General features: G+C 52.9%; 1 protein-coding gene and 1 long non-coding RNA gene across 7 annotated transcripts in view; both read right to left on the bottom strand.

Moving 5' to 3' along the window:
* SSBP3 (single stranded DNA binding protein 3) overlaps nt 1–27,965 on the bottom strand; it is a 163,289-nt gene that overhangs the window by 127,852 nt on the left and 7,472 nt on the right. The gene's annotated exons all lie outside the window — the stretch shown is intronic.
* On the bottom strand, nt 17,833–26,644 carry LOC145721271 (uncharacterized). Its single transcript, XR_014144868.1, has 2 exons — nt 26,383–26,644; nt 17,833–26,292 (listed from the first exon to the last, which is right to left on the bottom strand). It is a non-coding gene; the product is annotated as an uncharacterized LOC145721271 (long non-coding RNA).

A 27,965-nucleotide genomic window follows, 5' to 3' on the forward strand; every position in this document is an offset into this window, starting at 1 on the left:
TTTAGGATTCCTCAACCAGATAAGGTCCTGTGGTCAAACACGTTTGAGAATCACTGTATTTTATACTGTCTATCCACACCCCCACTACCTTCCCCTACCCCACTTCTGAGATCTGCAATGCAACCCAACACGCTAAAAACTCAAGAAGCCCTATGGTGAAGAAACTGCTTACCCCTGCATTTCTCACAAGCATCTGGCTGCAGACCCTTCCCTGAAACCTGTCTGAACATCTCACTGAAGAGCTGGGGAATGCTGACAGACTAGAAAGTATCCCAGATGTGGCTGGGAGGCACGGGAACCCCGTGCCTCTCACTCACTGGGTTATCTTCAGCTAAGGCATCCCTTTTTCCTAGGCACCGCCCCTCCACCTGGGAGCTGCATTAAATCAGAGGACCACGGGGGCCAGGAGAGGAAGCGTAAAGGTGGGAAGTTCAGGGGGCAGGACTCTCGGCACCCCACTTCCTTTACACTAGTGGACAGTTCCGTTTTCTGTTTTATTACTTGGTTTTCCACATAAGACTGCATTTACAGAAAGGGCTCTCCTGCTACAAAGAAAAAAAAAGTAAGTTAAAAAAACCACTGAAGCCTATGCCTGTAAGGTCCCTTCTAACCATTAGAGTTGATTTTCTTTAAATTTGTATTTCATGTGGGAAGAGGATCCTCAAATGGAGGGGCCAGGCCAGTCTTCCTGGAGAAGGTGAGGGTTTGAGCTGAACTTACTCCAAAAGAGGCTCTGCAGGTTTAGGGTTGGGGATGAACCAGGGAGCCTGCCTATGGGCAGGAAGGTGGGGAGCGGGGTGACACTGCTGGGGAAGATGAGAGGGTCTGCGCAACTAAGTGGACGGATGAAAAGGCACCTTGGAAACCAAGGTCAAGAGTATCCACGTGGAGGCTGGCAGCAAGAAATCGGCTGATGTTTGAAGAGTTAGGCGATCAAAACAAGACAGCCACTAGTTAGGTGACCGTGGCGGATGGTTTCTGTGGCTCAGCATGGAGGAAAGGCTGAGGTGAAGAAGTGCTCGTGGTCTGGCTATCCAAGGTCAGATGCAGAATTCAAAGTTCAACTTGAATGAGAACTTCAAACTCAACCTTGACCTCAAACCTGGTATAGGAAGATGCCCAGCACAGGCCTGGATATTCAGACTCACCAACCAGTCCGAGAACGTGCCCCTGGCCTTCTGACCGAGAAAGGACCCCCAACGATGCCCCCCCCGCCCGTGGCCTCCTGAGCACACACACCCCTTGACGTTATCATCCCTCCACCACTTGGGACCCCCCAATCCTGTGAGGGTCTTTGTGTGGAGTGGAAGCCAGGGGGTCTGGGAGAGAAAGGCCTTTGTGCTGCCCCCTCTATGCTTCCTCCAACCAGGAGGGCTCAATCACGTTGCGGCAATTAGCGTGTCCACCTTCCATCCCCTTCTGGATCCCCATCTGGCACTCCGATTCAAGCAGCCCTTCTTCGGTCAACCACCACGCCTCTTACGGAGACTCTCCAGGGCCTTCTGGAAGCTGGTAGTTGGCTCTGGCAGAAGGTCCAGGGCTTCCAACTGGAATCCAGTTACAGTACGCATCTGACTCTCACTTATCTAGAAATCCAAACAACCAGGAAACGCACACGACGTCACTGGCCAACTTCCAGCTGGTATGTGACACCGATGACAAGGAACTCCTCTCGCATGCCGATGTTATTCAACTGACAACGGCTGGCTGAATGTGCCATTGAAAATAATTGTGAACCCGGGGCACGAGTAAAAGAGTTACCGTGATCAACTTGCAATGTCTGACACGAGCAAGGGAGGAGCGTCGGTGTGTGTGCCAAGCATTTGCCATCTGTCCTGTATACCATGATCAGCCTTCAGATTGGATTGGACTCTCAGCTTCATCATATGTCCAGTTCGTGTGACTTGGGAAAGTCACAAAGCCACCTACCTGCCTTTTCATCAACAAAACAGGATAATAAGCCTTGTCCATCACTCCCCCAGGACTGCTGGAGGGTGCCAACAAGCTCATGTACAGGAGACTGTGCTCCAAAGTATCCAGTGCGGGGGATTATGATATTTGAGGGATTACACTTCCTCTCTACAAGAGTGGCCCTGAGGCACTACAACGATCCTGAAGAGGCTTCTAAATCAACAAAGAATTAGCACGAGCATGGTGGCTGTGAGGGTGGCCGCCCTGATGAGGCGAGGCTCAATTCTAAAGATTTTTTTTTTTTTTTTTTTTTATTCATGAGAGACAGAGCTAGAGAGAAAGGCAGAGGGAGGAGCAGGCCCCCAAGGAGCAGGGAGCCCGATGCCGGACTCGATCCCAGGACCCTGGGATCATGACCCGAGCCGAAGGCAGACGCTTAACCATCTGAGCCACCCAGGCGCCCCGAGGCTCAATTCTAAACTTGGGAACAGTTCTCTAGTCCTGTCACACAGAGCCAAGGGACAGTGGGATCCCCGTGTCTTCACGGAGTCTTGCCATCGTTGCTTAGCACTGTGTGGTGGGGGCACACACAGCCTGGAGCCCCGAATGCTCAAAACCTCAGGGCCCCGTCTGCAAATCGACAGGGCCACCACCTCTCCCCAGCAGTGGTGAGGTGGGAGACAAGCAATGATACTGCTGCCAGAAGACCACCTAAAGAGGGCCTTCAGGTCTGGTGAAGGGCCATAGCGAAAGGTCTCCAGGCAACCCCAGAGCTATGGACGCTTCTCCCACTGCGTTATTTTTAGAACTGTCCTGGGTCACCATACTGGACTTCCTACATAGGAGCTGCATGTTCTTGCACGACGGAGGTCTTCGGAGTCTAGATGTGGCTTAGGGCGTGGTCATACAGCCGCACCCCGGATGACTGCATTGCTGGTGGAGAGTCACCATCACGAGCTCAAGCATCCAAGTGGGAGGGGTCTCTGGAGCCTGGCTCCGGGGGGGTTTGAGTGCTGCGTCTTCCACGCTGTGTGAGCCTGGAAAAGTCTCTTAACTTCTCCATGGCCCAGGTCTGAACTGCAAAATGGCCTAACGCCTGCCTCACAGGGTTGGTTATGGTGGTTAAGTCACTCCACGCAGGCAAGACCAGAGCGTGGCACGGGCTAAAAGAGCCCATATGTCCACGAGCATGCTTCACCTTACAGGACCGGCATGTTTGGAAGGCTGTCTCTGAGAAAGCCTTGGTCAAATGTTAAGCTTCGCCTTGCGACACACGGGAGGGCCTGCTGGAGCCTTCCCGTGATGTAACACAGGAGGGCAGGGTCAGGAGCGAAACACACCCAATTCAGAATCTCCACGTGTCTTGCCAACCACTGTGACTTTGGATGCATTATCCACCCTCCAAGCTGTTTCCTTTTCTATCAAGTGAAGCTAAAATCACCCCACAGGACTGATGAGAGGACCATCAATAATAATCACTAATATCGAGAGATAAGACACAATAATGAAAATGACTACTGTTTACCAGGGCTGTGCGCACGCCCGTGCTGTGCTGGGCACTCTGCCCACGTTTTATCTAATCCCGCCCAAGTCCCACAGGCTCCTGGCCTCTCAAACAAGGACAGTGGGGGAGGGGAGCCTGCCTTACAGTTGACTATTTCCCACCTCGCAACCACCCCCTCCTTTCGTTGCTGAGGGTGACACCTCCCTGCCCACAAAGCACACCCCACAGAGCAAACTCCATCCAAGAACCTAACTTTGCTTCGTGGACATGCATTAATCTCATTTTTACAGATAAAAGGAGGCGGGGAGGACTACCCAAAGCGCCCAACCAGTGGGTCGTACCACTAGTTCATGAGCATCTATCTCTCAGCAACTAGATCTGGGTCCTGTCAGGCCAGGCAGTGACTCAAGGCCATGGGGGGACAGAGGGGGGTGTCTCTGGAGCCTGGCTCTGGGGGTTTGAATGCTGGGTCTTCCATGCTGTGTGAGCCTGGAAAGGTCCCTTAACTTCTCTGGGGCCCAGGTTTTCAACCGCAAAATAGGATAACGCCTGCCTCCCAGGGTCGGTTACGGGAAATCAGTCACCTCACACAGGCAAGACCAGAGCCTGGCACAGACTAAGAGCCCACTTGTCAGCCGCTACCAATGCTCACTGCCCACAGTCCTCCAAGACAAAGATCTGCACCTGCCTGGGATGGGCTTCCCCTCCGCTTTCCCTTTCCCTGTCTTCTTTGAAGCCCAGCTGCAATGCCCCCTCCAGAAAGCCCTCCCAAACCCTGAATCAGCTGGACACACCCCTCTCAGGGCTCCCCTCAGATTCTGCCTGAGTCCCCCTCCCAGCACAGACCAAGACCTACCCACTCGACGGTCAAATCAGTCTGCTGGCCCTTCTGGACCATCAGCTGGATCCTCACCCAGATTTGTATCCCCTGGACACCAGGCTTTTGGCAGGACCTAGATGACACTCGATAAATGTAACCAAGTGACTAGCAAGCCACCCTTCCCAGGTTTCCGGTTCCTACACCAGCCATTCACTGAGGAGCCAGGAGTGTCAGGGAAGGTGCTGAGCATCACACACCTGCACTGCTAACGTACACCTGTACCTTGACCTGTTTTACGGACGGGTAAACTGAGGCTCAAAGGGGCCAGGTAATTAAGCTAAGGCCACTTAGCTGGACAACAGCTGAGCCAGGACAAGAGCAAAGTCTACCTGACTCCAGTAGACCTTGCTGCCTAGTCATCCTCTACTTTGTCTTTGCTTTTCTTCCTTTTCCATTCTTTTGTGCGTATGGTGTAACAGCGATGCGGCATCTTTTTGCACAAAGCGAGGTGGCCCTGCACATAATTTCCCCATTACTGGGAACAATTAATAGCAAACCAATGGGCCTCTGCACTGGATGGCTCTGAGGTGCCCGGGCCCTCCTCCCAGTGTCACCTGCACGAACCCACTGACACAGACACTCAAATGCCACCTGACTGACTGACAGCCAGGCTTCCACCTTCTTCCCTCTTCCCCTCGAGGGCCCCCAGAACCAACAGGGGAAGTTGGTTGCTAATGGCAACGGCCTTGGGAGCAAGGTGAGACCTAGCAGCCCGCTGCTGAGGGCTGGAGGGAAATTTTCAAGAGCCTCTGGGGCCTCTTTCCATCAATCAAGGCAGCCTCTTCCCTTCTTGGGCCTCAGTTTCCTCTTCTATAAAAAGCAGGCACCACCCTCCCTGATTCTAGTTGTAGAGCTGAGAAGAGTTACCAGAATCCGGCCAACTGGGCCGGGGGGAGGGCGGGGGGGGGGGCACTGGTTGGATTTAGATGGGTCAGCAACTGTTGTTTTTAAAAAACAGGAATGCCTCCCAGCCCCCTAGCTCAGCAGAGCCCCCCCCCCCCGCCCCCCGCAAGAGCTGCACACCGAGGCCTCTGAGCTGAGTGCCATGGGCTGAGCCTGATCTAGGCCGTGTGTGATTTAGGACCACTGGAGCTAGACCTACCAGTATTTTCTTTTTTTTTTTAAAGATTTTATTTATTTATTTGAGAGAGAGAGAATGAGAGACAGAGAACACGAGAGGGAAGAGGGTCAGAGGGAGAAGCAGACCCCCCGCTGAGCAGGGAGCCAGACGTGGGACTCGATCCTAGGACTCCAGGATAATGACCTGAGCCGAAGGCAGTTGCTTAACCAACTGAGCCACCCAGGCGCCCGACCTACCAGTATTTTCATCCCATCATCCCTACTAGACTATAAACCTGCTCGGACACCAAAGACAAGCTCTTCTTGACGTTTAGAGCTGGCACCCAGGAAGCTCACAAACAGAGACACAGGGTGTCTGGGGGTGGCCAGAGCAGCTGGGGGGCTGGCAGCCTGGAGTCCTGGCTCCTAGGGTGACCCACATGGCGGGCACGGGCTCCTCCGAGCACACACCATGGAAAGGTGGTCTCGGCCCCTATGCCCTTTGAACTAATCCCTTCAGCTGGCCACAAAAGGGCAGTCATCCCTTCCTTCAGGAACTGTGGCCCTACCCCTCCCAGCTCAAGTTCGTGACCTGTCCAAGCCTTTCCAGGATTATCAATACCAAATACCTGACATTTTCCAGAGAGATACTGGTTCACAAACTACCCTCAACTATCCTGTGATGGAGGCTTACGCTCTCCCCACTTCATAGATGAAGACGGTGTGGGTCAGAGAAACGAAGATGTGGTCACTGAAGCTGTTCGCGGGGCACAAGCTCTCCCCAACCCCCTGCCTCCCTCCCCGAAGCAAACCCACACCTGCACCCAGCCCTGGCCCTGGAGAACCTCGGAGAACGGAGCGGGAGCTGTAGCTGATGTCTACAACAGCCACACCCCCCTCCAACCTGGTATCAGGGAACTAGCTGGCCACTAGGGCATGAATTTGCTTTGAAATGCTTTCCGTCCTCACTCTGTTGAAAGGATAATAGCCTAAGCTTACGCACAAAGATGGAACTCTGGCCTGGGGAGGGGAGAAGGGCCCCCCTGGGAAGATGTAAATGGCAGCATGGCACCCCACCCCCTGGGTGAACCGGTAAGAGTCTTCCCCCTCGCAACAGATAACTTTGTCTTGTGGCAAAACAAACAAGATGGAAGAGAGGAGAGGAGACACCACCCAGCAGGCTGGAGGCCTCTGACCTGGCCCACCCACCCCGCACTGCCCACTAGTTTTCTGCCCTGCTGTTCTCCACTTGTCCGCAGAGGAGTCCAGGGCCTGCTTCTGTCCCCAGATGTTGGGCAGGCCCCTCAGGTCAGAGCCTGGAGGGCTCAATGAGCTCAGCATTATGGCAAAAATCACCACAGCGAATCTCACTTGAGTCTCAGGACAGCCTGACTGAAAAATGTCATCACCATTTTACCGATGGGGAAACTGAGGCTCAGGCAGGGAGGTGGCCTCCCCAAGCGCACTTGATACGGTAAACAGAAAAGCCCAGACGTGGATGGCAAAACCACTAGGTACTATTTATCCCTGCTGGACCATCCAATTACCGATTTAGCGAAGACGTGTGGTGGCCACGGCAGATACCACTGCTTACGGCGTGCACTGGTGAGCGAAACACTGAATTCTCGCAGCCACGTTAGCGCAAGGCCGTCTCTAGCTCACCAACCTGGGACCCCCATCCTGAGACTTGGCCACGGATGCTTCGGGCCACCCCAGCCACCAGCCCTCTGTTTCCAGCAGCCACACGCGACTCCAGGGACTCTCCAAGCGGCAGGCTGTGGGCCCGGGGAAACAGGCCCCGATAAACCGCCTTACGAGAGGGGACGTGTCTCCCCCCAGAAGTCTTGTCCTCAGGGAGAAAAAACAGTCAAGGCGAGCACTTCAGTTTCATACAGAAACCGCCTTTTATAAAGTACCCGCTTTTAAAGAGAGATGCACAGCCAGAGGCCTTCCTCTGGACTTTATCTTGACTCGGCAGGCGGCCGCGGTGGCCCTGTCTGCAACGGGAGCCTGGGCAGTCAAACCCTGTCCGCTGGGCAACGGGGCCGGCCGACCCTGAGTCGTCCGCGGGGGCACAGGTGGTGCTGACCGGGCTCAGGGGCCTGGCGCCGGAAGGGGAGGAAAGGGGGGACAAAAGAGGGAAGGAGAAAGGAGGGGTCGGGGAGGGGACGGGAGGAAAGGGCCTTTGTGCTGGCCTCCCTTCCCCCACCACAATCCCCTGGAGCAACAATCAGTTATGCAAATAGTAGCCCCTCCCCCCAGCCGGAGCCACCACCACTCCTAGGGCCCCCTCCCACTCCCTCCGGGTCTCTAGGTCCTTCTCTGGTATCTTCTTTGCCCCTCTGCCCTTCCCTCCCTCCCTTGTGCGGGCGCGCGCGCGCGCGCGCGCACACACACAAGCACACACGCACAAGGCCCTTAAGCCTTGCCCATTCAGAAAAGAAACCTGCCCCTGCCCCCCACCCCATCCCTCAAGGTCTTCAATCTTTAGAAATTAATTTTACCCTGATTTTTACCACTGCCATACTCATTTCTCATTTTGGGGCCAGAAACTGCTAGTCCAGGGAAACGGTTCACGGCTGGAAGAAGCAATGCATCGCTTAGAGCTTCACAAAGTAACGTGAACACACCACCCACTTCCATTTCATTTTGCTAATTCTCTCAATGAAATAGAGTATCTGAGGCAAAAAAGTGGCTTGGAGGCAGGGCCCTCGGCTGGCGGTCAGTGCAGACCCCTGCCATCCGCGTGGAAAGTCCGAGCTGGGTGACAACTTCCGGTGGGGGGGGAGGTGTCTTGGCCTCCACTGCTTTTCTTTTTTCACGAGATATATAGTTCTGATTGTTTCAGTTTCAAATTACCATCAGCCATCTAAATCGGGAATCCCAGAGCCAGCAGCGCAGGTGCATCAGAGGTGGGTATTCAAAGCAGCCCTTATTTACAAAGGGTGATGCAAATCTGCCCTGTAAAGCTGGACACACACACGACACACACAATACACACCGCAGCCACTGTCCGCACCCCCAAGGACCAGCGGTGTGCGTGTCATCTGTCACCCACAATCGCGAGATGGCAAAAAGTGACCATGACAATGACGACAGACATCTTCGGGCACACGCAGAACCTGGGGCCTGTTAGGCCCTGAGTTAAGCTTTTGCCAGCTTTGAAATAAAGACACTTGAAAGACAGAACATAAATTTTCTGAGTCCTACCTACAGACTGGTCAAGGCTCCTCTCACCTCCCGCAAAAAGGCTCCAAACAGAGGGAATCTGAAACATTCCACTCTAGGAATGCCACGGGGCGGGCCACAGGGACTGCTTTTCAAGGGGGGCAGTAAGTAAAGGGTCCCTGAGCCACAGGCCGCTCGTTCCTGTGACTGGGTTCTCGGCATCTCCAAGTGCCACCACCCCTTTCCCCCTCTGGCATGGTTCCCCCACTCCAAAACCCAAAACCAAAACCCACAGTGGTCCTGGTCTTCCCCACAAGAACTGCCTCCAGGCTTGGCCTCATAAGCCCTCAGAGTCACTCTGCAAACCAGAAGGGCCAGAGTGCCCCAACCAGTCCAACCTCCATCAGTGCCTCTGCTGAGGGCTCACTGTCCACAGGGCCCTGTCCCGCCTCCTTCACATACTTAATCCCGAGAAGTGAGCCTTTGGCACACCGTTGTGGGCTGTTATTTACAGAGGAAGAAAACAAGGCTCGGAGAAGTATCAGGGTCACACGCGGCACTCAGAAAGGGCAGCGCCTCCCCCCACTCTCGAGCATCAAAACGGGGGTCTCAAATCTGCCGGAGCATCCCCAGCAATAGATACCAATGAGACAAATGTCACAAATCCAACGGTTTTCATGTTCTAACGGATCCCTGTGGCTTTGGATAGAATTCCTAGAGACAGAATCCTACATAAATTTAAAAAATATATATCCAGCAACTTGGATGGGAGTATTGGTGATACGTGCTGGAAAAGTGGGTTAGAAGACAAAAAGTGGCTTTGGTGTCAGCATTGAAGACACTCATGCCAAAAATGCACGTGGACACCTAAAGTCCATTTTTTTTATGTAGTTGCGAGAAGAGAACACTTCTAAATTTACATGTTACCTCCTGTAACATGATTTTAAACGTGTATCGTTGAATTAATAACTTAAAATACTTTAAGTAGGGAAAAATACTTGTGGCAACAATGAAGCCACGCCAGCCGACCAGCGTTCCGCTCTACCTCAGCAAACCCACACCCGCCCCCGCCTGACCTCCACAGGCCTCCGCTCTCTCAAGTCCAATGTGAGGTGCCCAGTCACTCGCCTCAGGAAGCACACACCCTTCTACCCCTGGCCACCAGGTTCGAAACCAGGCACCGGAGTTCCCATTTCACCATGAAAGACTTGATCAGGCTCACCCTCTCCATATTCTCAACCAATTCAGGTAATAGCTTGATTTTTTTCCCAACGTTCAGCTCTCCTCCCCCCATCTCTGCTTAACCCCCAAGTGAGGATAGCACTTGTTTAAAGATAATGAAGCCTATCTTGTAACAAAGGTAGGTGCTCTGGTACCCAGAAGTGTGGGTTTGGTGCTTTTAGAGTTTGCCTGTCATTTCTAGGTGTCACACGTAGAACTTGTGACCAAACCGCTTGGGGCAGGAGAAAGAGGAGCTTTGATGGAGACCCCAGGGCCCTTCATCAAGGAAGGGGGTCCCCCTGCCACAGCTACAGCCCCAGATCCCTCTAACTAGGGCAGCAGACCCCCCAACAATGCTTTTCCTTCGGGAGGGGCTACCAACAGCCAGCACCAAACTTCAAAACTAACCACCACCTCTGGGGGGCTGGGGCCCCTCTGTCGGGTTCCTTTTAGCCCCGGTGCAGACAACCAGGCCAGGACCCACCAGCTACTTTTGTTTCACGGGGAGCACACAAGCGGGCCGGGACGGCCACTGGAGGCTCCAGTTAAGTTTCACTGGTGAGTGAGTGGCGGGGGCACAAAGGAAGGAACCGCTGGGGGAGGGGAGGCCGCAGAGCTGGAGGGCTGGGACAAAGGGGACAAGAGACAAAGGGACAGGAAAAGGGAGCCCGCTTTCTCCTCTGAGGAAGGAACTCTCCATTTAGCCTAATATTTCACTCACACATCCCGGGGCCAGGAACGCACAATTACATGTTTTGGAAGGCGGCTTCAGGTGACACGGACACCCCTCCTGCCTCAGCTGCACATTGGTGGCTCTCCTTGCCTCCCCCCCCACCCCCGCCCCTGCCTGTCCAGGCCCCCTTCCTCAGCCCACTTGTTCAAAGTCAGGGAGGCTGCCTTTGATCAGCTGCCTCTCTCCAGCCCCATCCGCCACCCTGAAGAGAGACAAAGAATTATTTATTTGGAGAAAAGAAAAACCCTCAAAGTGTCAGCCAGTGACAGACATGATACTTTCTATACAGGAGCGAGGCGCCAGGTTTTCTAGTCTGTGGGGGGCTGTCCGCAGCAACCCACACACCGGCCACCCTCTGTACCCTCAGACACTCTCAAATCCTACCTGCTTGGCCCTTTGGGTTTTTTTCCCCTTAAGACAACCACCTACCCCACCAGGAGATTGTGATAATTAATCTGTATCGAAGAAGAGTGTGTCTGGCACCAGGATGAGGTCTGCAATCAAGATGGCAAAATCTGAAATGTGGGCGAGGTCAGACCAGAAAGACCTGGAATGTCTGGCTCACGGTGTGGAGCCTCTGTCCCACAGTCAGGAAAACCTCAGGGCTGTCTTTACTGCGGCTCCTGATTTGTTTCGTTTTGATTTGATTTTGATTTTCGTAGGGGAGAGACAGGATGCCATCACATTTTACGTTAACAAAGCAAATCTGGCATCCACGCCTCGGCCCGAGACAACAAAGGGGCAGTTTAAGGGTGAGGCCAGGAGGCTGGCTGGCACCACCAGCAGGGACAGCAGGTGACAGGCAGCAGGCACTGGTACCCCCGCGGACAGACCACGGCCCTCCTATGCATGACATGTTTGGCTCCTTCCCTCCCTGCTGCCACCCACGCCCCTGCCAGGCCAGAGTCCTCCTCCGGACACCACTTCACTCCCCCAAATAGCTGAGCACCTCCAATGTGCCAGGCACAGCATAGGTAGCATGGTCCCTGCCCTCCTGGCAAGAGCATCAATCACCAGGCATCACATCCTCCCCTCCTAGTGTTTTAAAACTCAAGACTTTTAATGAGCACCGACTGTGTGCCAGGCACTGGGGGCTCACACATTTGTTGGGGCCTGGGAAAGGGCACTCCCAGTCCTGCAGTGGGGACAATGGGGGCTTGAGGAGTGGTAAAGAGCCTGTACTCAGAGAAGGGAATATGGAACTGGGCCAAAGGAACCAGAGAGAGGTTGGGAGAGCGGCTGCGGGCTCCTCCCTCCCACGTGCGCTGGCCTGGGCAGCCAAGCTGGTGGTATCCATGGCCCCTCCATCGGGTCAGGGATGGACCCTCCCCCAGAGCAGCAGACCAGTGGTGAGGGACCCTCTCTGCGGCCTGGACAGGCTAAGTCACACCTCCCCTATCGCTTCCCTTCCCACGGATCCTCCTCACCCCCAGGCCCAACGCTTGAGTCCCGATTCCTCCCTGGACGGGGCTCCGGCAACTGGCCCACCAAATAATCAGACCAAGGATTGGGCCACAACCAGCTCTGGATCAAAACCCGTCTCTCGGCTCTCAGTGACAGCTTCTGTCCTCAGAGGAATGCTCCTCGTAAACATTCTCATAAAGAAAACAAGGAGGGGAAAAGAAGCCGCATGTATCTCGAGTGTCAAGGTGGCTCTGGACGGGGCAGGCACTGGCTTCCTGAGAAGCAGCGGCCTGGAGGGGTCCTGGCCCATGACCCTGCACCCCCTCCCCCCAGGACGAGCTATTCCAGAAGAGACTCCCTGACTCAGCGGGAGAGGGTGGCACAGTGGCATGCACCTGCGCCTCCGAGGTGGCCCAGAGCCTGGCGGCAATGTCCAACCCCCCCCAACCCCAAGGAGGGGGATATGTGCTTTTGGTAAAGCCTGGAAAAATTAACTCAGGTCTGAGAGAATGGAGGTCCCTAAAAGCATCCTTAACACCAGCAGATCTTTCATTCTTTTATAGTTTATGTTCTCGTGGATTTGTGTTTCCGATAACCACTTTTTAAAGAAGTTTTACCAGAATAACAGCCGTGCAAGGACATTTTTGTTCCGCCTCTTCTGCCTCCGAGGTACAATCATCACTTTCTCCAAACTCATAGCCAGACCCTGACAAGGCCCCCGAACTGCTGCAGCTGTGTGCAGCCACGCCCACACGCCGACACTGGGACCAGGGAGGTATCATTTACCACCCTTTAGAAAGAAGGAAGAGAGCAGTCCGTTAACTCTGAGCAGCCAGTCCAAAAGCCAGAGCCGCAGGCCGTGGTGGCCAGAGGGATGGGTCAGGCCAGGGCACAAGGGACCGCTTTCAGGGGAGACCCGCTTTTAGGGGAGACCCGGACAGTTCCCTGGTGCCTCCTGGAAGACAAGCCCATCTGAACCTGCAGAATGTATCTGCCATTCAAAGACGTGCAATTAGCATCTTAAAACACAGAAACCCCAGAGAAAGGGGAAGGACAGTCTGAGTTCTGAGAGGGTATATGATTTGCTGCTGTCTGGTCTGCAGCCACACCTCAGAGGCACCAACTGTCTGCTGAACGAAAGACTAAACTGACGGGATGAATATCCAAGAAAAACAAGTATCTGCTCTGACCCCTCGGTGGATTTTGGGAAAAATGTTCTCCCAAAATGGCACCACTAGGCTAGTCTTAACAGAAAGTACTGTTTGGGGATGCCTGGGTGGCTCAGTCGTTAAGCGTCTGCCTTTGGCTCAGGTCATGATCCCAGGGTCCTGGGATCGAGTCCCACATCAGGCTCCTGGCTCAGCGGGGAGCCTGCTTCTCCCTCTTCCTGCCGCTCCCCATTTGTGCTCTCTCGCTCTCTGACAAATATATGAAATCTTTAAAAACAAAACAAAAAAAGTAGTGTTTGAAGGAAGTGATTTCAAGCCTTGGGAAAGTCCTCTATGGCAGGCTTAGAACTAAAGCAGCCCCTCCGCTGGGGTATGGCCAGCCCTCCCTGAAGAACAGGTGAAGAGCTACCTGCAATTAGGAGCCCCCACGGCACAAAGTCCCCAGGCCCAAGGCCTGAGCACCCTCCCATTCCCAAGTCTTGTTTATCTTCCTGGCTAAGCAAACTGTCTTCTCAGATAATGCAAAGGCCAACCCTAGACTTGTGTGGCCTGATAAAATCGCCACCAACGCTGAGTGACAGGGGGTCAAATCATGAAATATTCCTGCCCAAGAATCAGAACCCGGCTACTTCCCATGACCCCAGGTTAACGCCGCACTGAGGCGCCAGCCGAGGGACAGTGTTCAGGACTCCAGGCCAGGTGCCTGCCCACCCTCTCGCCAATCCTCCATACAAAATGCAGAAACTGGCAGAAGAGTCACAGGGCTTCCAGCCTCAGAGACCTCAGCAGTTGGCAAAAGGTTGGGTGAACTGAACACTGAGCATTTTTCCACACATCTCTGAGGGCACTTCACATCGGAAGCATCATCAGTATGTCAAAGACCTATTTCAGAAAAGAAAGGTGAATGGCAGGGGTAGGGCAACTGAACTTTGACATGTGCTGAGGGCATTAAGGCTTCAGGGAGCCATTTAAATGCACAGACAGGGGGCCCTCGTAGGTGGGCAGCCTCCTGGTACTTCTTGATCACTTTCAGTCCACAAATATGAACTGGAATATCCATCAGGTGTCAAAAGCCGCAAGTTTATGGGCCCTGCCCGATGGCTCAAAGATGATTATGAGAGGTTTCTTAGAAGCTGGGGACATCTGAATTGAGGCATGAAAAATGAATAGAGATCCCCACGCGGAGGAAAGTGCTTCAAGCAAGGGGGAATAGCCTGTGCAAAGGCCCTGAGGTAGGAAGCCTGGCCCTTCCCTTAACTGCAGCCTGGCAATGTTTGGTATCTAAGTCTCAGGGTTCACCTTCCACCCTAACCATAAAAATACACAGTCAACATTCCAAAATTCCCTCAGTTTTTTTCTTCCCCCAACATACAAGGTCAACCACCTTCTCACCTCTCCCTACTGACCACCTTTCCATATTTGCAGTGGTTTCCCAGGTGCAGTAGCTTCTAATTCCTGAACAGCTCATATGGGCCTACAGTTTAGGACACACCCTAGCTTCCTAGCTGGCCAGTGGTCACCCAGGCTGCCTGTCCATGTCTCCAGAACAGGCCTGGGCAGGGACGAGGGAGAACATGTTTCCTAACCAAAAGAAAAGAGCAAACCCAATCTGCTCTGGGCAGCACAAGCCAGGAAGGAAGTAGGAAGTCATCCTGAGTGCAGGAAGTCCTCGCTCATCCCTAGATGAGACCAGACCGAAGCCCAGCAACAGGCACTCGGTCTGGGAAGGGAAAGATGGTTTGGGAGCAGGGGGTGGAGGTGAGAACCCTGCTCTGGCCCTGTACATGGTGTGCTGGGCACACACAAACACTTCTAACCAAAAAGCACTTGGTTCTCTTGGAAGCTCTGTCCTTACCCCCACTCCCCAGCAAAAACAGACTTCAGGAAGAAAATGAATCAAGTTTTACAAGCTTCCCTATTTACCCAGGACTACAAATCTATCAGTGGGGAAGCTTTTAAAATAAACTCTCTCCTAGTAATGTCACTTCCTTTCTTCTATTTGCCACCACACACACACACACACACACACACACACACACACACACACACACACACACACACACACACACACACACACACACACCTTTAACCTTGGCTGTGGATCCTGAGTCTGAAAGAAGAATTCCAAATTCAGAACACATACCAAACCACCACTTGTAAATACTTCATACTTTTTATTCGGCTCCTCTCATTTACTCATGTGTCTGAACATACCTGGTACAGCTCCCTAAGCAGGGATACTTTCCCCAGAGCACTGGCAACCTTTCAGCCTCTCATTCTTTTATTCCAGAAATACTAAAGGGCATTTTCTAAGGTGCTTGGCATCCTCACCTCAAAACAGTACTGCAAGTTGAGTGCAACCCATTTTACAGATGAGGACACCGAGGCTCAGTTAAGCAACTGGCACAGGTTACACAATAAGTAAAAGCCCTACTGGGTATTAGAGCCCAGGCTGCTTCACCTTGTTCTCTGCACTCTGGTTCCCCAGCACCCCATACATGTATCAAAATACAAACAGCAAAGTTGCTTCCTTCAAAAAGAGACTCATTCTGGGGGCACCTGGGTGGCTCACTCGGTTAAGCATCTGCCTTCAGTTCAGGCCATGATCCCAGGGTCCTGGAATCGAGTCCTGCATCGGGCTCCCTGCTCAGTGGGGAGTCTGCTTCTCCCTCTCCATCTGCCCCTCCCCCTAAGTTGTGCACACTTTCTCTCTCAAATAAAATCTTTAAAAAATACATACATAAATACATAAATATAAAAAAAATTTAAAAGACTCATTGTGGATCACCAGCTGCTTTAATATTAAATCTTGAAAACTAAAGGCCATTTTAACTGGTGCTTCCGAAATGGATCATGGAAAACTCCGATGGCAAAAAGTAGAGCCTGTGCTTCAACATTAACAGCACCATTCAGCGTGGTTCCTGGAGGCACAGGGAGGATGCCCAGTGGGCCTTAAGGAGACAGGAGCCCCTTGGCTGGGGAACCAGGGTTAGAGTCTCAAGCTACCGTCACTAACCACGGGACCCAGGCAAGGAGCAGCAAGGGCCGGTGGCCTTCTGCAGTGGCCCCTGGACCTCTTCTATGGCTTGAGGCTCTCCAGATAACGTGACCTATGTGCAGAGCACCTTAGAGCCTCCAGGGCTGACCACATGTGAGCTCCCAGGAGCTGAGGAGGAGGGCGGCGAGACAAGAAGGTCCTTCTGGCAGCTGAAGGGATCCAGGCTATGGTGGGGTCTGGAAACAGCTCAGATTTCATCCCCCTAGTTCCAAGGCTGCTTACACCCGTATGCCAGTGTTCGCAGGGGAGGCAATGAGATAGCCTCCCCCAGAAAAACAAAACAGAAGGACTTGCTCCATTTAAAATCGGCCTACTCCATTCATCCTAAACTCTCTGCTGGCCTTCTATGCCTCTAAATCCATCAGTGGGTCCTACCTTCTGATCCCATCTTCCTGCCAAGCAAGATGCCCCTCTCCTCTCTGGCCTGCCTGCCTGCACACAGCCCTGCTCTCACCAAGCCCCGTCCTCCCCTTCGCGCAACCCCACACCTGAGCACCCCCTTCCTAGGACCTCGACTCTCCGCAGCCACAAAGCAGAGCAGTAAGAACTTACATCCTGTCTGTCGCTCTCACAGCGCTGCCCAGTACACGAGAAAACACTTTCTAAAAAGTCAGATACGGCTATTCGCGTGTGCGGGGGTCTCGGAGTCCCAGCACACTTCCCAAACACAGCCGTTTCTCACTGGATTCTGTCTCCTGCGGCCCATCGCTTCTGGGGTGTTGGTTAGAAAAGCCCCATGAGGTGAGAGACGAGGGGGGACCCTAAAAACAACTCTAACTCAATGACAACTACTTGGAGCTGAGATCCAACTTCTCATTTAAAGCAAAAACAAAGCTGCCAAACGCCAGGCCATCCATCCTTCAAGAAAGGAAGGCTCTCCAGCTAACCCGTCCAATGAAATCCAATGTGGCCTCTTAACTAAAATCCCCCTACGCTGTGGCAGGGCCTTCACGGATTATTTTCCTTCAAAAAAAAAAGAAAAAAAGAAAAAACCATAATTTACACATTGAGTGTCTTTACTTTCCAAACCATTCAGAATTAGGGAAAGGGGGGAAAAACACGTCTGTTTCTATTTGAAACTGTCAAAATTAGCATTCAGTAATTAAAAATCACACCCTTTCTCTTAATAACCTAACCAGCATGATACAATCAGGTTGTGCCAACTCTTTAATCTAATTGACTAATTACAGATTTTAATTTAGTCAGTTACTGAACAACTGTTGACAATTTGTTTTCATTAGGGACAGAAGAGAATAAATATTTAGGCTTCCAGTCACAAAGACTCCTGCGATCGGTGCTCCACCGTGACCCCAACTTCAGAGCGGGCTCTGGTTCTGCCAAGAGCCTGAGACACAGGTACACACACACAGCCCGCAGCCCCCTCTCAGCTGCAGCCCTGCGCACACCTGCCCCCAAGTCCCTCTCAAGGTAAAAGCCTGCAATGTGAGCAGCGGCCTCCATTCCCAAAGTACAGGCAATTCCCAAATTCACACACGTCACTCAAGAAGTGGCAAACACTTAAATGCTGTGAAGAAAAATAAACTCAACGCTACATGTCACTGGCTCTTAAGCAACAAAATAAGTTAACAGTCAAAATAGGTTTATCTGCATTCATCTCACTAGGAAGCAAACCGCTGCTGACATCTTTTTTTTTTTTTAAGACACACGTTTCCAGGTTTCTCCTGAAATGATCCAATTCTTTCAAAGTGCATTTTTACCCCAAGGTCCCCAACTCCGAAAGTCACCCAAAAGTTTGTTAGAATAACAGCATGGCTCAGAAGGCTAGGAATGAGGCCCCGGGTTCAGACCCGGACTCCCATATTTAATGACCTCATCACCAGTTAAGCCTCAGTTTCCCTGTCCAGAGAAGGGGATAAAAATAGCCTTTGCCTTGTAGAGAGTTACCGGGATTAAACGTCATGCCCACGCATGGTGCCCGGCCCAGGGTGTGTGGCAAATGCCGGTCACCTCTGTTCCAGAAATCACTTTTGTATCCCTCAACTGGCCCCATGCTGCAAAATCAGGAAAGTGAAGCCCAGACAGAAGACAATGGTCAGTCGAAGGTTACACAGCCAGTAAGTGGGGAAGTTTGGTTGTGAAAGAGGATTTCTGGGGCGCCTGGGTGGCTCAGTCGTTAGGCGTCTGCCTTCGGCTCAGGTCAGGATCCCAGGGTCCTGGGATCGGGCCCCGCATCGGGCTCCCTGCTCAGCGGGAGGCCTGCTTCTCCCTCTCCCACTCCCCCTGCTTGTGTTCCCTCTCTCGCTGTGTCTCTCTCTGTCAAATAAATAAAATCTTTAAAAAAAAAAAAAAAAAAAGAGGATTTCTGCCCAGTGAGCCATCTCTTCCATTGGATACCAGCTCAGAAGAGTAGGGAAGGCGTTACTTGTTTGCGGGGGAGGGGGCAGGGATCTCAAGAGCATCTTCTGGAGATGGAAGCCTTCCACCATCTCCATGCAGAGTCTTACGCCCCTTGGGCCACCCATCCCCCCAAGGTGGGTTCTCCCCACAGGAAAGCTTTGAGTGGCCTGTGCTTCTAGGCTTCGAGGGATGAGCCAGGATGAACTCTGCATTCTGCCCCTACTGACCCCCGGGGGGAGGGGAAACAACTGAGGGCCTTCTCTCCACAAAGCCCACCCCTGGCCATTCCAAAACAAGCCTACAAGGAGCCTCCCACACCGCTAGGAGGGCAGAGGAAGGATGGAAGCCACAGGTTCCCAGCCCGAGGACGCTAACCAGGTCTCCTGAAAACCCTCCTGGAGACTGAAGCATGGCTGGTGGTTTTTTTTTTTAGGCTCAACAAAAATCAAGTCTACCTCAACTGAAATGGAACCAAAATTCCCAATGTGTTCTGTTGACTAGAATTCTACCAACCTGGCGTGCTTAAACTAGCTCCCATGAGCTGATAAGCAGCTCTAATCGGCAACTCCATAATTCTTGTTTTTCCTATTTCTTAGTTAAAACGGTGACTCGATGCATGCAATCTATTTGCAAATGGATTATGTTCAGGCATGGAGCCCACAGGAGGTGACAGAGAATTAATAAAAGGTGGCCTTGTCAGTGAAGAGATGGGGAAAACTCTCCGTGAGGGTATGCAGGCCCAAAGCAAGAGGTCTTCTTCCCAGGCGAGGTCACCGAAAACCAGCCCGGGAAGGAACCATCCGACCCACAGGCAGGGCTTCCAGCTTGTGCATCTCGCTTGGGATGCACTCCCACCTGCTCCTCCCAGAGCCAGTACCAAACCACCCTGGCCTGGGCAGTGGGTCATCAGTTAATTAAAGATGTCAAATCTGGTACTAATTCCTGGGGAGGCAGTGTGGTGTGGTAGTGAAAAGCACTTTCTTTTTTAAAGCCCACCTCCAACAGGACTGAATCCCTCTAGTGCCTCTGTTTCCTTTTCTACAAAATGGGAATGCAGACAGAACTTAACCCACTGGGCTGTTCGGAGGATGACAAGAGAGAAAGCCTAAAGGATTCAGAACGGTGCCTGGCATACGGTTAGCACTCAAACTTGTTCACTGTTCTCGACAGTTCTTCCTTCGTGAAACAGGAAGAAGATCCTGTCCCCTACATTGCCCCAAAAGGACAAGAATTGAATAAGAACACTTTCTTCAAGGTCTAGGCACATAGCAACTGCTCAGTAAACACTAGTTTCCTTCATCAAACAAGGGATTGGTTATTATTAAGCCACAATGCCATAGTTTAGTTACTTATCTCTCAGCAAGAAACTACCACCCCAACTCCCAATGGCTCAACCTTCCATGGAAGATCATCACCCCCTCCAACAGTGGCGGCCAGAGTCCAACACCGTGATTTTTACCTCGTCTCTTCTCTTCAAGTTCCCTTTGACAAAGATGCTGCTAGCAAAATAATGCCAAAGAAAGTGCGTGGTGACAGTCAACTAGATTTAAGTTCATTTTCTATAGCTTGGGGTCAGAATCGACTGATGCACTCTGGTGATCGAGTTTTCTGCAATTCCCTATTCCACGCATTAGCTTGCTGACAGAAATTCACTGCGGTATTTAAAGTGGCAGCCATCACAAGTAACTCAAATTGTATTGGCTTCCCCGATGCTGAAATGCTCTGCTGAAACCATCAATTGGCCAATTCGCAGATAACGTGGTGGCTGAAATTCCCTGTCATGCTGTAAAACCCCGGTCCGCAGCGGCTCACCAGCCCGGAGATCCGCAGCGACACCTGCCACCAGAGCTGCAGGCCAGGGAGGCCTCATGTAACACAAGTGAGCCCGCGGAGTAGGAGCTGGTGGGCGGCGGGCGGCCGGTGCTGCCGAGAGGAAGGGCCTCCAGAGAGAGAGTAACATTTGCTACTGGAAGCCTTCTAAAGGACGGCGAGAAAAGAACAGCAGCGTGCACACGCCCAACACCAGGCCTGCCCACAGGGCCGTCTGCCCCCCTGGGCACAGGCCACGGTTGGCCAAAGCCACGGGACGCCACGGCATCGCCCAAAGAAAGCTGCAAAATTCCTAGCAGGTGGCACAGGCCCAGGCGCCTGCCTCTGAACAAAGGTTTTCCAAACTCAGGGGCGGCCACGGGAATCAGGTGTCCATCTGGCCACGCACTTGCTGCTACCGTCCCACTCCAGGCCTCAGTTTCCCCATCTGTAAGTTGAGAGGGTGCTTCTTAACACACGTTCTATGATTTGACAGTCTGTTCACATTCCAAAAAGCCTTCTCAACAGGGGACCACAATTTACAAACCATTTTCACAGGCTCTCACCCGACTTCTAAAATGCTGAGAGGCAGAAAAAAAAAAAAAAATCCAGGCCTTACTTCACACCGTTTCATCTCACAGATGAACCAACGAAGACTCAGAGAGGCCAGATGACTCACCCAAGGCCATCTGGAAGAATCAGAACTTGGCCCTCTGGTCCTCCAAGTCCAAATCCCGTGTACCGTCCGTGACGCTGCTCCGGTTCCCAGCACCGACGGGCACAGAGCCGGCCCGCGGCAGACGCCTGGCACTAACCGCGCGCCCACCACGCTCCCGCTCCAGTCTGCGAAGCCCCGCTCTGTCTACCCCACGAGCTCACAAAGCTGCAGCTAGCATCCAGGGCGTGGGGGGGAGGTGTGCCACCCCACGGCCTGCTCTCTCAAACGGCCTTTTGTGACTGGGAGAGAAGGATCAGAGGAAAACCTCAGACAGGGGCCCCAGGGAGCAGCCGTGCTTCTTAAGGTCAGAGGACTGTGAGACAGAAGTGAAATGTCAGGCGCTTTACCCAAACACACAAAGAGCGGGAGACACAAAGCCTGCCTCGGGAGCTGTGCAAACAGCCGTCACCGGGAGGGGACGGAGAATTTGGGAGGCTGGGCCAACCTGGGTCAGACAGGATGCCCTGAGACCTATCCTCGAGATTCTTGCCCTAGCCAGAGCCTGAGCCGTGCAGATGTTCAGACAACACCCTCCGCAGGGGGCCGGGGACCCCGCCTCGCCTGCAGACACACAGGAGGACAGGCAGGAGGAGTCCTGTGGCCAGCCAGCAGGGACGAGCTGCTGACTTTAAGTGGGGGCTACTGCTTATTCAGCATTCGGCAAGCATCTGCTGAGCACCTTCTACATGTTCTCTGCACAGAGAATACGGCAGCTAAGGCCAAAGGCGGCCACCAAGGAAACCACCAGGCACCACTCTAGAAGCGAGAGGCATGGTGGGGACACAGCTCTCTCAAGAACCCTCAGAGGTGGGAATCATTCCCTCCTTATTACAGGTCACGAAACGGGGATCAGCAATCGCTTGTCACTTGGCTTAAGTCACCCCACCCGTGGGCCCCAAGATTCAATCTCAGGCTTCTCTGGGCTAGTGGCTTTCAAAGTTTACACTGAGATCCACAAGAAGGCAAATTTTACTTCACAAACTCAGGACCCACGTTTATTCACACAGCGATCACAGAAAACAGAAGTTTCCCCAAACAATACTTATGCTTACTCTGTGTGATAACAGTTGTTTCATTTTTTGTAATTGCCAGTCGTGACCCACTAAGTTGATTTCCCAAGGCACTAATGGGTCACAACGCACAGTTTGCAAAACAATGCGTTACCATGTGCCACTTGTCCATCTCCATTAAAACGTGTATTTAACACACTTGATCCCTGGGCAGGGATCAGACCTTTCCCGCTTCTCAAGGCGCAGAGTCTAGCTCACCAATCTGGGGATTTATTCAAGACTCTGCAATAGGCCCCAGGAGTGGGGGTGGCACAAAAGGGGTACAGATAAGAGCTCCTGCCCTTCGAGAGCTTTTAATCTACAAGTTAGGAAGGGAAGAGATACAACCTTGACCCAAATCGTTCTCCTTCTGGGCAGCAAGTAGCAAGTGAATACAGACACAGAGTTCCTGGGGATAAAAGAAGAAAGGATGGGTGTTCCCATGGGGGTGGTCCTGGCAGGCCTGGTGGAGACTGCCACGTTCCAGGCTGGCATCTGCTCTACAGAAGGGCCAAAGGGCAGGGGAGCAAAAACCCCATCTCAGGTGGTGTGGTACCAAGCAGGGACCACAGAAAGAGTCAGAGGGGGCAGGGGAAAGTTCCAGATTCCTAGGTCAAGAGACGTGGCCAGCAGAAGAGAAAACGGACACTTGAACGAACCCAGTCCAGGTGCCAGCCAGGAGTGCCCCTAAGTGTGTCTCATTTCATCCTCACAAGCACCGCGGCTGGTCTGGAGGCTGTGTGTGTGAGACCCTCACCCTCGGGCTGCTCAAGGGTACTTGAAGACGGCGGATTCAAATCCAGGGATCCAGAGCACTAACCAGCAGGTGAGGCAGCCGGTGACGGTTCATGTCCATAGGCACACACCTCCCACACCAAGACCATTCTGCTGCCACCTCCCTTTTGGCCATGAGAAAGCCAGGATGCACACAGGGCCCCAGGTGAGGTCACAAAAGGAACAGCACACGTTTCGTGGTGCTTCTGCTGCGCCAGGCCCTATTACAGAGGTGGGGTGCGTGCAGGCGCATAAGCTCATTTATTCCATCCTTGCGACAACCTTATGAGAAGGGTATACTTTACTGACCCCATTTTCTACCTGAGGACATGGAGAAACAGAGAGGCTAATCAATGCACCTGAGTTTGCCCAGCTTGAAGTGCAGCAAGGCGGCACCAAAGCAGGGGAAAGTGTCCTGGATCCCGACTGGGTTTGCACGTTTGAGTCCTACTGGCGACCTCAGGTGAGGCATCTTTCCTCTCTGGAGCTCAGTTTACCTATTTGTTAGATGACTAGGTGACCTCCAGTTCCATCACCTCCAGCCCTGCTATGTACATACACGTTAGATACATCTCTCGGCCGCCACAGAGGGCGGGACGGTTTGCCTTCTCCCACCACCTGTCCCGACTGCATCCTGGTCTCTCGGAAGACGGAGATCATTCTGCAGGAGGCTTCCTATGCACTTACTACATCCTGGGCTGCATCTGTCTCTTCAGAGCAGGCACTTGGTCAGTGAACCGGATCAACACCGCAAAACTGCACGGTGTCTCCAGCTCCTGGTCTGGGAGCCTCCCTCAGGCTCGGCCAGGAGGCCCGAAGCGAAAGCAGCCAACACACCAGCACCAGCTCCCCAGAGACCTGCAACGGTGACACATCCGTTCCCAGGCTCGCTTCCTAAGGCTCCTTGTCGGGACTCCTAGCCCCATCAAAAAGCCTAGTGAAACGGGAGGCAGGCAAGGGCAGGCTACATACCGGAAAGGATGACCCAACTTAGCGGCTTTCAACCCTGCCCATCCCTGAGAACATCTACACAGCACATCACCGCACAACTAACCTCCCCTGACAGGCTTCCTTGCCTTCCTCTCACCGCCCCCCCACCCCCACGGCAGGATGAGCAAGGACAACCCCTGTGCCTAGTTCACAGCGGAGAGAATGGATCTCAAGAAGTGGAGGCTCCCCCAGAAACAAGGGGTGTGGGGCCAAAATGTGAATCCAGATTTCTGTGGATGCCAAGCTGCAAGCCCCTCTGGGTCTTAACCATTTCACTGTGCGGGATGGGGACAGGACTCCTCTGCCCCACATAGATAAGGGGTGCAAACGTCTCAGGGGAGCATTTATCAGTGCCAGCTTGTGGCAGGACTGCTCGCTCTACCCCTGGCAGGGGTGTGGGGATGAAACAAGACAGCTGGTATGGAGGGGGAGACTCCATGGCACATCAGGGGAGCCCAGGCACTGGAGGGCATCATTGGGAAATTCAAGTGTCCAGTTCCCTCAAGTCAGCTTGCTCTCCCAGAAAAAGATGCTGTTGGCCCCATCATGTTAAAAGTTTTGGGGGGAAACTTTAGGGCTGCAAAGAGAAAGAAAACAAACTCACCAAGCACAAGGCACAGAGAGACAACCATTCTATAGGTAGGTGATACTACTCAACTCTCACAACAACCATGCAAAGGAATCACCACTCCCCCCCTGCCCCGCGGTGGACGGGGGGGGGGACACGAAAGATCTGAAAATCCATCCCACCAGGAAACGACAGTGAGGGCTGGAACTGAGGTGTGCGTCCCAGCTACCAGCCAGAGCCCAAACCCTTCAAAATCCAGAGGATTCAAGACCCGAGAAAAGAAAAGCAAAACACAGGAGAGAAACGTTTCTAAAACCCATTCACCAAGGCTCCAGAAAACCCCATTACCCTGGCGAATCAAAAACAAACAATCGTTATTGTCTATTTGCTGTAAGCTCCTAGCAACATGTATTAAAGAAGTTTATGTGAATCATCTAATGCACTTGTGCCGTGGTCAGAATTATTACCAAGCTAAAAAAGATTAATTTTTCTAAATACTCTAAACCCTAGACACTATTATAAAGGCTACAGCTAGTGTAACATTTCTGTTATCTTGGCTGACAGGCCCTCAAGCACACACACCTCCCTTCCACTTCTCCCTCTGAAGACTTAAACACACACAAACTCACACACACAGGCAGGAAAAGTCGGAGGAAGGGGGCGAGGCAGGTCTGGCCTGAGGTCTCCACTAGAGAACCCGCTTCCCTTGGAAAATTAAGACAGCCGAAGAGACACTGCAGGGAGAGCTGGGGGTCTCTGGCTCCTTTGGAGCAGTGGTGGGCACAGAACTAACTCTTGGTCCAAGTTTGCAAATGCTTAGCTAACAAAGATGGCATTATGCGAAGACGTGCACACGGCTGGTCTTGGAGTTCAAATGAAGTGACCACGGCCAAAAACTTTGTTTGGTCCCACCACTCTACGCCCGCCACCCCCCACCCCTGCCCCAGCCCCACCTCCCCCCTTGAAATAAAGAGCAAGGATTTGCAATTTGGGGTCTTGCCGCCACTTGAAACCCATTAAGGTGGCTGCACAGCCTGGGTTCTGGCAAAATGCAATTCCAGTTACTCATTTAGTGTTTAATTAGCTACCGATGGAAGAGTCTGGCAGCCTCTGGCGTAAGAGGAATTGCAGCAAACGGGGTAGGAGCCCGAAGAAAGGATGCAACACAAAGTCTAAGCTCCAAGGCGGGTGGGGAAAGAAATGACTGTGTGTTATGTTTTGTCTTTTTAATCTGCCACACAAGGGTGCCAAGGGTCAGAGCCAAAGGCAACCGCTAGGAACTTGCCAGGACCTCTGGGCAGATGGCTAGGCTGGCTTATCTCTGGGGAGAGCATTCCCCAGCTCCTCAGAGCTGGGTCGTGGCCCTTCCCCTCCCATTCTGCCCGCTGGGCCGCCCTCTCCAGCCCCCGCCCCCAAAGGGTTCTGGCAGGCGTGGACACTCCGCGCCTGGCAGGAACCCCAGCTCAGCACATCCAAGGAGAGCCCTCTCAAATATCACTTTGCTATTTCAAACCCACCAAGGACGCTGGACCCCTGCCACAGAGCCACAAATACCTCAGCTCGCATCCACGCCTAGGCCTCTGGGGCACTTTCCTAATCCCCCCCCCACACGCACAGCCTGGAGACACAGGCTCACAGCTGGGGGTGAGGGGGGCAGGAGAGTCCTGCTGTGGGGGCACAGGGGAAAGGGAGCCAGGTACTCCTCCTCAGGGGCTCACAGCAGCGGGGCAGAAAGGGACCTCAGGTCTTCAGAGCGGAGAAACTGAGGCTCAACGCTCGCTAAGGTCATGGGATTCCATGTCTAGTATAACGCCCCAAGTTCTTCACTGGGAATCACAGAGGGGCTGGGGTTAGGGGCAGCAGTCTGTACACCTTCGGAAATCAGGTACAAAGTCTCCTTTGTGGGACACGTGTATTTTCTGGAAGGAAAAGCCAGAGCTTTTATCACATTTTCCCTGCCAAAAGAGCCACTGTACCATAACAAACTCCCTTCCCGACTCGCGTCCCACCTCTGCCAGTGACTCTGCAGTTCACCTCGCAGGGGCTTCAGACTAGCTCTCCGCTGAAGGCATTTCTTCAGTGACTATATACGGGCGCACCTGGGGCCAAACGCAAACACCTCCCCTCCATTCAGCAGGAATTCTGTTCACAAATGAGGGCTGTCAAAAGTTGAGAGGAAGAATCTGAAAGACCCACATCTAGTCCCAGCTCTGCCGCCACCACCACCTCCCCCCTGCCACCCGCTACATGCTCTTGGACAAACTATCTAAACTCCAGGCCTTGGTTTCCTCATCTGTGAAATGGGGCTGAAACTTAGGAATAACACCTGACCAATAAAGCCACTGCGAGGCCCAACTGCAAGCCTTCACTGAAAGGCTTTGTAAGAACTGCAGTGATGTGAGCGGTGCAAGGAGCCTCCGCGGCTCTCGAACACCTTCAGCTCAGAGGCCACACCTCTGGGTCTTGCCTACCCCACTCATTTCTTGCCACCAAGCGGAAAACACACAATTAGCTACCACCAGGAGGGAAAGGGCTGCTGGTAGCCCAGAAGGCACCAAAGATACTTCTTTCTACCAGCCACACGGACCCAGGGGGAGAGGCAAGCGGAGAAGGTGGCCCAAAGTGAGAGACACAGGAGGCACTGGGAGCGTCCACCCCACAAAAGACCAGGCCCCAGACAACAGGGTCTAAGAGAACCCAATGGCAGCCCAAGGGCTTTTACCGATACCCTGAGAAGCGCTGCTCTGGCGGGAGTGGAAAACTCTCACAGCAGGTTCCCCGCGTGAGCCTCCTCCTAGGGCCTCGGGGCTCTTCTGCCTTAGGGTAAACCGATTTCTCAGAAAAGCCCACTCCTGTACCGAATGCCCCAACACTCCACGTTACACGTGATCAACATCAGGGCGCTCATGCTTACAAATAATGTGCCAGGTGTTTGTGGGGGGCCGGGGGATGGGGGGAGGACAGACTGTGACTCAAATAAAAACTCACGAATTCAAAGAAAATTTAAACCCCCTCCCCGCTGAGTCACCTGGTTTATTCCAGGCCCTACAGCCTGGCCTCGACCTGAGAGGAGCCTTTATATCACCTGACCCCTGACCCCATTGTCAGGAAGGGGAGACAATTTGTCAGGAACACAAAATCTTTTCCCTAGGAGAGTGGAGACCAGGATCTTCCCAGCTGAGGTCCTTTCCAAAGATCCTTCCAGCCCCACAACAGCTGGGCACGCCCCCCTCACCCCTGCCCTGCAAGCACTTAATACTCACTACCTCCATCAAGGTCTGGGTGGGTACCTGGGCTGCGCAATCTCCCCCACAAACTAGGAGAATCTTTGAATCGCCTCAATGGCAAAGGGAAGGCCAGTTACTGCACACTCTTATTGACAAGATGTAAGGTTAACTAGTTAACCAGCACTAGAATCACCTGGCTCAAGATCACCCAGCAGAAGTGAAATCACCAAAGGAACCATCTTCCAATATTTCAATGGCTGTTCTAGGCCAGGCCCCTCAGTGACCCCAAATTACCTATTTTTTCTTACCCATAGTTCCTTAACCCCTTCATTCAATTAGCACGCATGCCTACTGTGTGCAAAGTA

The sequence above is a fragment of the Leptonychotes weddellii genome, chromosome 4 (genome assembly GCF_054177405.1).
Source record: "Leptonychotes weddellii isolate Sample4059 chromosome 4, ASM5417740v2, whole genome shotgun sequence".
Taxonomy (NCBI): Eukaryota; Metazoa; Chordata; class Mammalia; order Carnivora; family Phocidae; genus Leptonychotes; species Leptonychotes weddellii.